The 12,111-nt window shown below is 34.4% G+C and overlaps 1 long non-coding RNA gene across 6 annotated transcripts in view; it reads right to left on the reverse strand.

The window, feature by feature from the left end:
* The window catches only part of LOC146767920 (uncharacterized), a 124,688-nt gene that overhangs the window by 68,646 nt on the left and 43,931 nt on the right, over positions 1–12,111 (reverse strand). For all 6 annotated transcript variants that reach the window (XR_014953793.1, XR_014953794.1, XR_014953792.1 and 3 more), the window contains exon 2: positions 4,019–4,129. This is a non-coding gene — a long non-coding RNA (uncharacterized LOC146767920). The remainder of the gene's footprint in view (positions 1–4,018; positions 4,130–12,111) is intronic.

Here is a 12,111-nt window from a genome sequence, read left to right on the forward strand (position 1 = left end):
ATAAATGAAGAGAAAAAAGGCAGATATTCTGCACAGGGCCTGTTTCTCTTTCCGTTGATTGCTGTTGGTGCCATCAATTGGCAGATTAAAGCACTCAGGGATAATTCCCAGGGCAGAGACCAGAGACTGACCCTTCTTAGGGCAGTTTGTCTCTGTCGTGCACCAGTCATTCTCTCCTACAGGGGCAGCCACTTTCCACACACCCGGTCCCTCTGAGAGGCAGAAGAATGACTCAGCCTAAGTTTAGAATTTGGTGAAAGGCAAAGCACAAAGAGGAACTGTGATCATTTTTGTTGCGGTAACAGCTGGCAGTTAATTAGACAATGACTTTTTACTGTATCTCTAGGACTCATGTAACAAATATATATCAGACTAGGTATTTCTGTCTGTGATGGAAAATAAAATTTTTAACAATGATTCAAGTATTCTACTATTGGGTAACAGATTATTTGATGGCAAAAAAAAAAAACCCACCACCATTCACTACACACTTGACAAACAGTTAAAAAATGAAGGAATTTTTGGGATTTCATGTTCTGACTAAAGAAGCAGTTTCAGGACATCTGTAGATATTTTGGTTACTTCTTGTTAGCAAATTTATAATTGAAAATAACTAAGTAGATATGATGTGGTTTTTTTCTTTTCTTTCTTACCTTATTTCCCTCAAGCTTAGATAATTATTAAATTTAATTTCAATTACATTATAACTTCTATAGTTTACTTTATTTTTAAGATGTTCTCCTTTTATAAAGATGAGAGAACACTATGGAATTTTAAATGGTAAAGTTAAAATCCACACACTTTCTTTTTTATGGGTGGTCTTTGTCCCTGTTTGGAAAATGTGCACTTAGTTTTCTGAAATGTTTTTTAAATTCATTGTAGTAGGAAATACACATGACTACCTACTGGCTCAGTAAAATAATTTAAAATACATACTAATTGAAATCTAAAATTTAAAAAATGAGGTGTAAAAATTTTCTCAAAAATGGACAAAATGAATCACTGAGAAACAATTTTTTCTCCAAAGAAAAGAAATGCATTGGAAGGACATTGTAAGAAAAATATTTGTATTAAATTGTAACACTTATTAATTGAAAGAAACAGAAAAATACCAAATATTCATGGTTACCTATCATATTGAGAACAAAGTTGTTTTTCTTAACTAGCACTTTTTATTTTTTAAATGGATGTTCTGCTTATAAATTCTTTGTAGTTCGTAAACAAAAAAATGCTCAGCAAAATTCCACACCAGAAAATATGTATTAATGTCATGCTAATGTAAAGGATACACTCCAATTCAATACATACATGTTTTTCTTGTATCTTCTGTGTTTTATTCTTGAAACTTAATCTGTAGCAATTTATCACAAATACTGCAATAACATTATATTCTTTTTGTTGCAAGTTTAATTCATTCTCACAGGAAAAATTATTAACTGAAATTCTGGAAGAGGTTGGTTGTTTTGTGGTTTGTTTTGTTCTGTTTTGTTTTGTTTTGTTTTGTTTTAGTCAGTCTAGATGCACTGTTCTATGTACTGCTCTACAGTTCAGTATTGTTACACATGATGTTATATTGTTACACAAATGTTATAATGCTCTGTTTCAACCAAAGAATTATTTTTATTCCCAGTAAATAAAACAGGAAGGTTAAAGGAAGGTTAAAATAGGCAAATAGATCACAATTAATAGATTGTATAGCAAAATGCCAAGAGAAAGGAAGGGATTACAGTTTTTTGTGCTTTTTAAAGTTACTAGATTATGGGGACTGGCAAACAGAATGGTCATTTGCATAGGTATCTGCTATATGATTATGCCTTAGATGATTTATGTAAGGCCTTGACAGGCTACAGTGATGAGCAAGGTAGAAATACGATAGATGGATGAATGGAAGGTACTCAGTGAGGGGAATGTGAATTGGAAAGTCAATATCAATTTGAAAATCAATCAGCAAGAATAAGACTGCTCAGTTTGTGTGCACAAACTATTCGGCTAAAGGCTGTCTGTAAGGGCTAGGTGGAATTCATTAATCCTACAGAAAATATTTCTCCAGCAACATTCAAATGTCTGCACTAAAACATGTAAGATTCAATTATTTATAGCTGAGAAAATCACCATCTTTTTTATACCAGAACCTTCTCTTCCACTGCCAGGACCCTGCCTTGTCTATCAAGGATTTAGAGGAGACTCCTTTCCCTTTCAGCAATATGATCAGGGCAAGGTGGCTGTAACACTCTGACCTCTGGCTGAGAATCCCACTGTAAGCCAATCCTTTAGAAAGCTGTTTTGGTGGAGACACTTGGCTGCCCTAGTCTCTATGCCACTTTGAAAGCATTAGCAAGAGAAAAAAATCCAAACATTGTTCTTATTTAAAAAAACCAAAAAGTCCTAAATATGAAAAGCACTCTCAAAAAACTGCATCTATTTATACAGAAAACATCTTAAGGACAGTCATTGTCTCACTGTTTTTGTGCAGCCTGGTAGGACTACAATAGGACTACACTGACTAAGGCATTTAGGATTACTTTTGCTAGAATGCATCCAAAATATGTTAGAGAAGACTGGGGTTAAAAGCCAAGAAGTCTAAATTTAGGAAATGTCAGAATGAATGCTGACAATAATGCAGGGTATACATCATTTGTTATTTAAACACTGTACTATTTCTGACTGTCTCTCAGATTCTGTATTGCTTGGGAAAGCTCATGCTCAGCAGATGAGAAATAGATCAGGCTCTCATTGCACTCCCTTTGTTCAGGGCTCGGCACCATGCTTTGTTTACTGCATATGATTTAATTGAGTCTCTGAATACAGAATTATTAATATTCTCATATTTCCATGACACTGCTGCAGTGTTTGAATGTATCAAAGGAATAATTTATTAATCTTCTTGGTATTTTTGTGACATGAAATATAGTTATTCACTTTTAATAGACAAGGTGGTAAGATCCATGATTTTTTTTTTTTAAGATTGCTGTCATTTTGAATTCCCTAATTGAAGATGGCCTGATTTGTTTCACAACTTATTGCATCACAGCATTATTTGCCCAAAGCACAAATTGTGCTCAGTTGAATAACAGATGTAGGGAATGGTGTTTCTGAAAAACAGATATGAAATTTTTGTGGACACTAAAAGAATATGATCATTTGGAAGCTCTAGGTGACTTATCAAAGACTATGCCAGGATATTCTCATGTAGATGGGGATAAATTAATTTCCTGTAGGCAGTTTTAACTGTCTAAAGCATAAATCATGCTTTCTTTTCATATAATTCTTGCTTTCTACTTACACAATCAGTATTGTAAAGGGAAGAATTCCTATGACAAAGTCCTACTAATAGCAATTCTATAATATCACAGGGAACAAAGGTAGAACAGTTTGGCTGAGGAGAAGATGAAAAAAATAAAAAAAATATAAATATTCTATTTCCAAGAGGAGCTTCAAGAACTCCAGGATGCAGAAAACAGAAAAGTAAAAAGGTAAATTCTGAGCTTAGATGGTCCATTATGTTTGTTGTCATAAATGAAAAGTAGACAGAACTGGAATGAGAAGCATGCAGAAAGAAGCTGCTTTCACAGACACTCATAAAAGCAGAACCTTCTTTCTGTTACTGCGAAAACATGAGGAATGCATTCTTCATATTTTTCCTATGGAAAACCTGACTCTTACCACTCTATATCTCTTGGACATCCATCTAGCAGTGTTTTTCATGAAAATGGAATCTCCTTCCCAAGAACTTTTTAGTATTAAACACCTTTACTGCTACAATTTTCACTATGTTGCCGACATTCTTTGCATGTTAAAGAGTAGATACACACAGGTCTGTAGCAACTATTGATTGAAATGTTGAAAATGTACAAAGTGAAACTAGGTGCTCTGTGAATCACAAACTTATTTTACCTTCTGCTCACAAAGCCAGGTACAGCCCCAATCTGAGCAAGAAAATATAAGAAGTTCAATTTATAATAGTAACTATTAAGCTAACATGGTATCAACAGGGAGGTGCTGTTCCGGTACTCCTTACCTCATTGGCAGGGAGAAAGTCTCATCTGGTGTCCCAATTTTAAGATGCATTTGCCATCTTTAGTTCATCTTCTGTTTGTATTTCAGATTTTTTTCTTAAATCAAAATATTCCTAAAACATAAAGATTTCCAAATATAAATACCATATGTCTCTAAATGTCATCTTATTTTCATCTATCCTCCCAGACTCCAAGATTTGGAGTATGATTTGACTTATATCAATATTATACAATTTGGAATGCATATGTGTAACTGTTTCACTAAACATTATTTAAGATATAGGTGACAAAAGTCACCTATATCTTAAATAATTTTAGATCAAGTTGCCAATGTTTACAGTTTTCCAAACTTCAATTTTTTTACTGTAGGTTCTAAAAATACAAGAGTGATCTCTTAAAGACTGCAAAGAGTCTTGGTGTAGTTGGGCTATGCTAAACCTGTAAGCACAGGTAAGCAATTCATATGCTATAGAGGATCTTGCCTGTTTTTGTGTGTCTCACTTTCTCTTAAAATTTCTAAGACATAACACTACTACTATGCTGGATATTCTTCAAAACTGCCTAGGGGTACCAACCTTTATGGAGTTGAGTTAGAGAATCCTTAGACATTTTTGAAATTGAAACCACTTTTTTCTACCTTTAAAGTGTACAAATATTTATTATTGCACTAAGGCATTAAGGTTCTTCTCTCCTAAATTTGTAAAGCATCTGACTCAAACAGTTATGCTCAATAGATGATAGTTCTAAAATTCCCATGTCAAATAATAGATACAACTCATAATGTGGACCAAATGTTAGCTTCCTGCCTCTAGTCTGTATTTCCCAGACCATCAAAAGGCAGTCTTTATAATGCAGCCCTTGAAAGACATTCTAATAGCTATAATGAAAAAGATGCTTTCTTTAATTAATACTAGTGCATAATCTCAAAAATGGCTTAGTTGTTGCTTTCATTAGTCTAATTTTTTCTGGTCATAGTGAACACTGCCTATGTAATTTTCCAATTAAAATGACAATTCTGTGACTGTAATTGAAGCTTTATCTACTGATCCATCAATTCAGTACAGAAAATGATCTGAATGTAACAACTTGATTATGTTTTCCTAAATAGCCATCAAGGTTATACATTCTATTCTAAATATATTTGCACAAACCTAGGTAAAATGGATTTCTTTATTACTTAAATAAAATATAAACCAATTACTCAAGAGCACAATACTTCTCAAAAGCTAAACTAATTTCCATCATTGGAATCAGCCCCTCATAGACATTACAGTCCATGTCAATTTTTTTCTCAGTTGGCAATACATGGACAAAACAACTTAGGTTTCCAAACCTATACATTTTATTAATATATCTGGCTAGTGCCTCTTTTTACTATTTTCTGTATTATTTTCTTCCTACAATTTGCTAAAACTTGGAAAAATTTAAGAATTTAGATTTTTTTTGCAAAACTGGGAGTTGTTGAGCCCTTGCACTTATGCATTTATCATTTTATGCACTATGTAATAGAGAAGCCAGAGTGCAAATAGCTCATCAGGGCCTTCCTTGTGTCATAAAGCTGAAATAAAGTCTTTTGACTGGGATTCCCAGTTTAAAATAACTGACTATTTATTTATTTATTATTTTACATGTAAGCTTATAAAAGCAGGAAAACATCTTTTCTTCAAATTGTGTTTTGGGGGTTTTCATCAGAAATAACACCTTAAGTGATCTTGGGAGCTGTACTCCAGAGGAAAGATGATAATAGTTTATACTATTAGTAGTATTAGTCTTCTGATATGATCACCTTTCAGCATTCAAGATCTTCTGTCAGACACTATAGATAGATTTTTTTTTAAAGGATTGTGATTAATATGATAGGAATTGTCTGTAAGAAAGCAAAGGTGATAGACTGTGAGAGAAATATGGATGCATGTAGGGAGCTTTTGAAAAGGATGAGTTGGCATGCAAAAAAGTATGGTTCCATAAGAATTAAGAGCAATTTTTTGTAAAAGCTCATTAGCAAAAGAAGGCAAGTCAGGAGATAGAAACTATCTATCTATCTATCTATCTATCTATCTATCTATCTATCTAACTAACTATCTATCTTATATTTATTTCATAGTAGATGTACATAAATATTATTTTATCTGTACATATATTTATTATATAGATGAGAAACATGGATGAGAACAGACAATAGCCAGCAAAATAATAATTAGAAAGGATGAAATTTTGAAAACTGATAAGGAAATGTAAGGATACCAGAATAATTATTTGACTGATATTACCATCTTAAAGCAGTATTCATTGCAAGCTAGGTATGACAAAATCATTACTAGGAGTTCAATAAATGAAAAAGAGAGCATATTCATTATAAATATCCCTGCTTAGTATAGCAACCAAGAAAATGAAACACAAAAAACGAAGGATAAACTAGCTGTGCAATGATAGCAAAATGTCAGAGACTGTCTATTATCAATTCAGAAAGAGCTAAGTGAGAAAAGGGCTGAGGTTATGGTTCCAAACTTAGGAAAATGGCAATACTGAACAAGATACTGATGAAAAACTGAGACTTTTTGTTGTTTCCAGAGATCCTTTCAGAGTAACTTAAAACTGCTGTCCTACTCCAGTCAAGTTATATTCTCATCTTTGTGGCAGCAACAGAGCCTGGTTCCTGCTGTGAGGACCTGATGCCTTTATCTTGTCTCCCTGTGAGGTAGTGACTTCATTTCTCAGAAAAAAAAAATGAGAGCATATTTTACATTTTAGGATATAAAAGTGATGGAAAATCACAGCACTTCATGCTGCTAAACTTCAAGCATCATCTACCATGAATAAATATATTCAATTAAGATAATATTCAAGAGTCCTTAAAAATTGGCTGAGGAAATGTCTGCTTCTCTGATGTTCATTTTAATAAATCTCGAAACAAGAAAATTCCAGCAGTTTGAAGAATTGTTACTCCGTTATAGTAAGTAGCTGGTAAGCCTTATATTAGTCCTAAGCAATAGTGGCAATGCTGGTATAAAATTCACTGATAAGAAATTCAGTGATAGGAGATTTAGTCAAATAAACCTGATTGTAATGTTTGATGAAAAAAAATTTGTCTAGAAAAAGTAAAAGTGCAGATATTTTATACTTTGACCATGATATGCATAGGACACAGTGTGACCCAGAACTCTACACGATATCAACAGATCACATAAGAAAATCCAGTGGATGAACCTCAAAAGTGTATGTGTCAACAGGGAGCAAGCACTACGTTTTCCAGTAGAACTCGACAAATATTAGGTTATTTAACATCCAACCATTATGCAGCATACCTAGAAATGGTTCAGAAAAAAAAAAGGAAATCGTGGATAGAACTGATGGATGTTGAACAGATTGGAGCAATTTGTAATAAAGATGAAGATGCAGAAATAGAGTTGATGAATGATTTCTGAGTAAAATGGGACCATTTACGCACAGCCAGATTCAACAGAATCAAATAAGAAGTCAAATGTCTTGTAGTAAGTGGTGCAGGAAATTTATACTGAAGACAGAGCTGTCTAGTAAAAATCAAGATCCAGAGAGGAAATAAGAGCCATAGTGGACAAATGACTTAATGTCTCTTGTCAGTGAGATGCTGTGGCAAGACTAATGGGAAGAGCAGAAGCAAGACACTGAAATTTTTCTTGTAAAATTTAGAGAGGTTTTAATATTGGAATGCCATTCACAATTCCTGTGTTCCCACTTCTTGAAATAATGCTGCAAAACTGAACCATTTGCAAAGAATCCAGCAAAGTGCCACAAAAAAACCCCTGTGAATGGTAAAATTCTTCATGCTTTTGCAAAGCAGGCTTCAGTGCTTGTAAGAAGATGGAAATGTCAGCTGATTACAGTGTAGTTGTCTTTCAGTGGGATCAATCCACTTTCCTCCATCTTAGAACTTCTGACCCCCATGTACAAAGTAAAAACCCCCCTGTACAGGCGCTAAAACCCCCCTGTACAACACTAAAAAATTTTCCCCTCTACTTTGTAATTACTTCTACTATACTATCTAACCCTTTATGACTGTTTGTTCCACCTTCAAAGTTGGTAACTCATTCCATGGCTCAAACTCAAAATCACAGCTGTTTCCAGTTGCCTGCCAGGGTCTAAAATGCTTCTGACTAAGGCCTGGAACCTCTAAAAATGTCTGAGAGACATTTTGAGTTCCAACAGTGGTATAGTAAGTAGATGAAAATATCAGGGTTTTTTATTAATTTCTGTTGAAAAGGTAGGAAAAAAACCTGCATTTCTATACTGCTATGAATTGTGTTAAAACTCCTTGCGAAAGTTCCCAAAGTTTCCCTTCTAAGAAGTAGCAGTTACACAGATGGATCTTTCTCATATCCTGTGAATATTTAATTTCAGGTTACAAATCCATACTGGAATATTGACTTCATACAGAACAATTGTTCACTAGAAATGACTCCTCAAAAGTAGCATCATATGCCTTAGCATAGCAATTTTTGTCAATCAGATAGGTAGTCCTTATTCATGTCTTTCCTAGTAAAAATACAGAAATCTGACCAGTTTTGGAGACATTTATCATAGTTACAAAATATGCTGAGTTGAAAGGGACCCATCAGGATCATTGAGTCCAATTCCTACCTCTGCACAGGACATCCAACAGTCACATCCTGTGCCCAAGAGCATTGTCCAAATGCTCCTTGAACTCTCACAGGTTTGGAGGCTGATCACTTCCTTGGGGAGCCTGTTCCTGTGCTCAATCACCCTCTAGGTGAAGAACCTTTTCCTGATATCCTACCTAAACCTCCTCTGACTCAGTTTCATGCTGTTGCCTTGAGTCATATCACTGGTTGCAAGAGCGAAGAGATGCCCTTCCTTTTTCCCTCACAAGGAAGCTGTAGATTGCAAGAGGTTTCCTCCAAGCTGGACAAATCAATTGACCTCAGCTACTCCTCATATGGATTCCTGTCAAGGCTGTTCACCACCTTCTTGGGCCTCATTTGGACATTCTTTAATAGTTTAATGTCTTTTTTATATTGTGGTTCCCAAAACTGCCTGCAGTGCTGGAGGTGAGCCTGCCCCAGCTCAGAGCAGAGATGGACAATCCCCTCCCTTATCCAGTTGGACATGCTGTGCCTGATGGCCCCCAGGACATGGTTGTCCCTCCTGGCTGCCAGGGCACAACTATTCAGATTCAACACAACATGCCCACACTGAGCCTTTGTATCAGTCTTCCAGTTTCTTTCCTATGTGTTATTAAATACTAGAAACTATTCTGTGTTCCAGTATGCCTTACCTGTGTGGCTTTGGTTTGGGCTTTTTTAAAGATTGCGACATGTATGATTTTGGAGAACTTCAGAATATGATGCACCTTGAAACCACCAGAATTAATATATCTTCCTGTGTTATTTTCATTAAAAATTGCATTTGAAAACCATTCTCAAAAATTTACAGAACAAAAAATTGTCACTATAAGCCTATAACAAATTATTTGTCTGCAAGGATGGTGTTTTATGTCTTTTTTTTTTTTTTCACTGTTCATGCTGCTGAATCCATTCTTCTTAGAAAATATATGCTGGCTCTTTCCCATTTGGTGTCTTATCCTTCATTTTTTGGCCTGTGTTTGACATGACAAGCAGCAATTGAATGAGGCATAATTATAAAGGATTCTATGCCTGTTGTTTAAAATTGAATTATTTGCATGACAATATATCCCGGAGAAGTAGAAACCAAGAACTAGGGTAAGCCTGAGCTTAAGCAGGCTGCTGCTTGGTGTTTGCTTTAGGATGACCTAAATCACTCTTTGTGTTCTGACACATATAAAGATCAGAGGCACCATTCAATTGATCAGAGGCACAATTCAATATGGGGATGAGAGTGATAACACAGGATTTAAGAAAGTTTCATAGCTCTGTGGCTGTGGGATTTGGATACTTATTGGGAAAATGGGGACTGCTTCTATTGGCACTAGATGACAATGCCTAAGCAATTGAGCTGAGCCCTAGACTGCTGTTAATTCTATTAACTGAAGGTCAACCACTTACTGCACATGTGTATCCTTACCAAAAGGTGCCTACATTCAGGATTCTTAATTTGGGAATTAATACCAATTAAAATCGCTATTGTCCTGAACTACCAGTCTGTTTAGATTAAATATGTTAAGGTGAAATGTTTTGATACATACTAATTTCTTCATTGAGTCCCAAAATATTTTCTATATGGAGTCAGGGACTGGGAAGTAGACTGAAAATTGACTGTCTGAGCTTTATCTGTAGGTAAAATCTTATCCAGGTCTTGCAGCTCTGAGACTGAGCTCTTGATGAAAAAGGAAACCTCCTGGAGTAAGACTGTCTACTTGTGTCAAGGCTCTAGTGAGCATTCACATGTGAATATTTTGGAAAGAAAATCCCTCTCTATTTGGAGAGAGTCAGACCTGATGCAGAATGCTCAGTTTTAGCATCCCCCCAACCAAATAGTAAGTCTTTGCTTCTCTGTCTGTACCAGAGTACAGACACAAAGTTTTTGTGAAATTCTTGCATAAAAGAAACCAAAACAAAACCAAAAACCCAGAAGTCCTCAACCCACCCCAAAACCCCCAAAAATAATTCACTCCAATTTGTTCTGAGAAAAAACATTCTTCTTTTTTTTTTTTTTTTTTAATCTTGAAGAAATAAATGCAATCCAAGTTTAAGGGAAAACTTCTTCTGGTCCAAAATTAATACTTTTATTTTGGCAAAACAGCAAGCAAAAACAATTTTACAGTGACAGGCTTTGCAGAAAAATGACTATGTAGTCCTCAGCACATATATGTACTTCACAAAAAGAGTGAAATAAATCAAAAGGTATTGGAAAATTGAATAAAAAGGGAATTTTATTTTTATAAATTTGTTTCAGTTGAAAAGTACTATGGAAAGAGAAGGAGAATCGATTGTGTCACACAATTCTTTATTTTCTGTTTCTTCTTGAAATATCAACTCCTGGAGTTGTGAATTTATGAAAATTGCTACTCACTTTAACTCAGCATCACACCCATTACAAAAATAGAAGAATGATCAGAAATGCCCACTAACTAAGTTGTTATTATTGAAGAGAATGGTTTGGAAAGCCTTCTACCAGTTGTAATGCTGCAAAATTGCTAAAAAAATAACTACAAAACATACTGTGATTGCTCCAGACTCAGACCTAAAATGGGAGACATGAGACACTAAGATATTGCAGAAATTGTGCTTGAGACTTCCAATATTGGGCTTTTAATAGTGTCTTATGTAGACATAATAATTCTAAATGAATTAAGTAGGTGTATAACAGAGCAATTAGCAGAAATCTAGTTGAAAATCATGAATATTCTTTATACCACTACAATGGGAAATGTACACACATATTTAAAAGCAATTTTTCAATATATTCCAGTTACTTTTGTTAATGCAAATTTCAGAATAATTAGACATTGTTAATGGACACTTCTGTGAATACTTTATGTATTAAACACTTCAGAGTGTTTAAAACCTCCTTTTTTGAAGTTTGTCCTTCTAGAAGAAAATCAAGTCTCACAGTATGAAACAGATTTTAAAGTGAGATATAAGAATGTGACACGATAAATTTAAATAGTAGTGAAGACAGCATAACAATTTAGATAACTCTGCTCTGCTCAATATTCATTGGAAGTAAATGTAAACTTTGCATTATTTGTATATATTTTTAGTGAGGTCATAATGAACACAATCAAACATTTTACAGCATTAAAAATAGAAAAGGCAGAAGAAGCTTTGAGCTTTATGTTCAGAGTAGAGAGAAGCAAAGGATACTACTTATTAATTTTTCAGAAAACATATTTCTACTGTAACTACCTAGTACAATATGCACACAAAATGACTTGGGATGTCAGATCTGTGAAAATAGCACTTCTGAGGAGTCATTAGTCAGGACAGCTGTATTTTTATTAAAATATTAGCCTGAATGTATCTGTGAAAACTATAAAATAAAGCTAATATTCTGGAAGCTGTATAAAACCCCCCACCTAATGTCTAGTTTCTAGTAATTTAAGAATACCAGCATAAGAAACAGATGGCAAAATAACTCAATATCCTTTGGAAAATCTTCCGTTACCATTAAAAGTTAC

Source organism: Lonchura striata, chromosome 3, assembly GCF_050655825.1.
Source record: "Lonchura striata isolate lonStrDom1 chromosome 3, ASM5065582v1, whole genome shotgun sequence".
Taxonomy (NCBI): Eukaryota; Metazoa; Chordata; class Aves; order Passeriformes; family Estrildidae; genus Lonchura; species Lonchura striata.